Raw genomic sequence first — 3,230 nt, forward strand, 5'->3', positions numbered from 1 at the left:
TCCTGTTATTCACACAGAACTGGAGAAAGAATGTGGTTGTGCTGCACCTTAAAGCACTTCTATCCAGTTTTGATACACTCTTCCAACAGTGACTCCACTCTGCTTATGTAATTGCTAAAGCCCAGCTACAGCCTCACTTCCTTTCTAAATCCTCCCCTGCACATTTTATGTTGTCCCGATTGGGCTCTTACCTCAAATCCTACAGCATATGTGCCTATATCCGAATTTAGGCCATAATTTCACTGTCTTGAAACTTTCTCAAATTATCTATATGCATCCCCAACTAGATCAAAATCATTTGAATGCAACATAATATAACTCAGGGTCTTTCTAATTAAAGATTATTGACACTTCAGTCTGGATAATTCTTTACTATGGCAGCCCGTGCATTGTAGAATATTTAACAGTATCCTTGACCTCTAATATTTAGAAGTGTTTGGCAGACATGACAAAAATATCCCCAGACAGTGCCAAATAACTCCTGGAGAACAACATTGTCCTTGGTTGAGAAGCACCAATCTACCCTGATGTTGGAATTCTTTTTAATGTTAGCTATTTAAAAATAAATGTAGGTGTGACACTTTATTTCATCAACCATATTTTCCATCTGGAAATAATATAGGCTGGTTGTTTGCACATATTTAGAGATGACTACAGCCTTTGGGGACTCAGAGCCTCTAGGATAAATACCTGAGGGCTAAGCCCAAATCCCTGTAAAATGTTCAGTTTCTTCCTTAGAGTTTCTCCTAGTCAGCTGACCCTAATAGTAAGTGTAGTAGTCAGCTTTCCCATTGCTGGGACACAATATCAGACACAGCAACTTAAAGGAGGAAAGGTTTAATTTAGCTCATGGTTTGGGTTACAGGGGATTCAGTCCATGGTCACCTGGCTCTGTACCAGAAACATTATGGTGGAAGGGCATGGCAAAGCAAAGCTGCTTAGTTCACGGTGTCTGGGAAGCAGAGCAGGGGGACAGCAGTAGAGAAGAAGGATTAGGGACCAGATATAGACCCCACAGTTAGGCCTCTAACCCACCCACACACATCAGAATTGTGGCCTACCAATCCCCTGGGGCAGCTCCCAAGCCAGTCAAGCTTAACTGTCACTGTAAGGAAGGCCAGCAGAGATGGTAAATTTCCTCTTACTCTTCAAAGTGGAGGGATAATCCACTTGGCTATAGCTGCTTGGGCTTAACAAGTCAGAGAAACCCTTTGGAACTGCAGTGACACAAGCATGCCCTGCTGGCCCTAAGGGATCTGACTCCAGCAGTGCTCTGACCTTAGCTACTGCTGCTGCCTGGTGGGCTCTTCCAAACCACCCTACCCCCACTTCAGAGCACAGACTCAGTCTCCATCACCAGTGGTGCAGTAACCCACTGTGACCTAGAGCTTAACATAAGGGGACCTTCAGGTGCTGTGGCCGCCGAGCTCACATAGCTCACCCCTCTATTTATACATTCCAGAATTGAACTGCCATCAAACTGAATACAAATTTATTTATTTATTTTAAATTAAAAAGGAAACTTCGAGTTTAATGTAAAGAGCAGATCAACTCCTGGAAATGAGTCCAGCACCTTGGTGAACATGTTTAGTGGAAGGCTAAAGAAAAACAAAAATGCTACTTAGCTTCAAATGTTGTAAGGTATTTGTAAATCAACTCATTTCGGGGGTGAACAGATCCCCTGGCTATTTCTCAATAGCAGTGTGTGTGCAGCCTTGTCCTCTGAATGGCTTGTGTGCAGTTAAAGAGGCAACTGTTTCCACACAGGACAGATTCTCCATTTCAGCCAACTCTTAGTGGAGGGACAACTAACACAACACCGTCTCCCCAGACAAAGAGCAGCGGGATATTCCGTTTTGTTGATTTGTACATCTTTTCATATGTCTCTTCATCAGTTTCTAGAGTAGTCACAGTTTCTTCCACATCTCCCAGTACCATATTTAAATGCTGATCATAAGCGTGGAATCTGCCTCGAAGCTCTCGGTCATTTCTCATTTTCACATAGATTCGCTCATCCAGGCTGAGTCTGATGAGATCCAGTGGCTCCTTCCTCTACAGTGTTGGTGGTTTGTTGCTGGTCCACGTCATCCGTCATCCTTCCTGAATACTAATTTAAATGGTGTATCATTGATGGGTTGGTGAATGACTGCAGCCCAGGAAATCTTCTCTTCCATCTTCTGTGAGGACCGTATGTCCCTGGTCAGTCATTAAGGTCAGAGTCGGACAGTGTCTGCTTCAACACACTCATGAGCTCCAGGCTCTTGGAGTTCCAGAATTTCATCCCTGGTTCTATTCAAAGCACCCTTCTTTCTGGACACTGAAGACTACAGGCATATCTATTCATTCCCATTCCTGAACACCCCAAAGAAAGTAGGTCGGCTTGCTGTATTTCAATTGTACAGCACCTTGTAAGACTTTGCAAAAGAAGCCAAGTAACTGTTTGTTGTTGTTAGGGTAATTGTTTCCTAAAGAATGGACAATCTTTGACTCTGCCAACTCAATCACTCCAAAACACATGTAATTCAAAACACCACGTTATCTTATTTGCGGAAATTAAGTAAAAGGAGGTGGGCTTATTCTTACTGCTATTTTGAAGCAAGATGGAAAAGTCCATAACTTTTACATATAATTCCCCTAAGTAAAATTTGATTTACAATACATTCTCTTTCAAATTATTTTTGTAAGAGTTAAATAGATGCACACATGAATGTAGAATATTGGATAATACACAGTATTATCTTTGACTCTGTTAATGTGTTTTGGGCATTACTTTGTAATGATGGCATTGCCTTCTGAAAATAGATGAAAGGGATACCAAAACTAGACCCAGGAAAAACATGTTTCCTGAACTCTAGCTTAACCATACATTTCTGCTGGTCATTTTGACATGGTCCTATATGTCTAAGTCAGGAATCACATAGACCATTTCTTTAGATTGACAGATTTCTGCTTCATGTGACCCATTTTAAATAGATGCTGCTCACCAGAGAGTGGGACACTTGGAATGTTTTATAACATCAGGGTTCCCCTTAAGGAACAATGTAGGAAAGAGAAGAAAAACAAAAGAAGAACTCATCGATTCACTTGACACAGCTATCTGGAGAAAACTGTTGCCTGGATAGCAACATGCCAAGAACGTGAACAGAGTATTTATCAACTTTTAATCTCTTGGAAATTTTAGCTTCATCAAACACATGTGGAAAGAAGGACTTTTAAAAATCACCAATCAA

The 3,230-nt window shown here is 41.4% G+C and overlaps 1 pseudogene; it reads right to left on the reverse strand.

Annotated features, from left to right (window-relative positions):
• Positions 1-1,771: 1,771 nt before the first annotated feature.
• On the reverse strand, positions 1,772-2,448 carry LOC101706589 (U6 snRNA-associated Sm-like protein LSm3 pseudogene; annotated as a pseudogene).
• Positions 2,449-3,230: the final 782 nt, after the last annotated feature.

The sequence above is a fragment of the Heterocephalus glaber genome, unplaced genomic scaffold, assembly GCF_053883595.1.
Source record: "Heterocephalus glaber isolate CG9 unplaced genomic scaffold, H.glaber_assembly_v1.0 deba00000594, whole genome shotgun sequence".
In the NCBI taxonomy this organism is placed as follows: Eukaryota; Metazoa; Chordata; class Mammalia; order Rodentia; family Bathyergidae; genus Heterocephalus; species Heterocephalus glaber.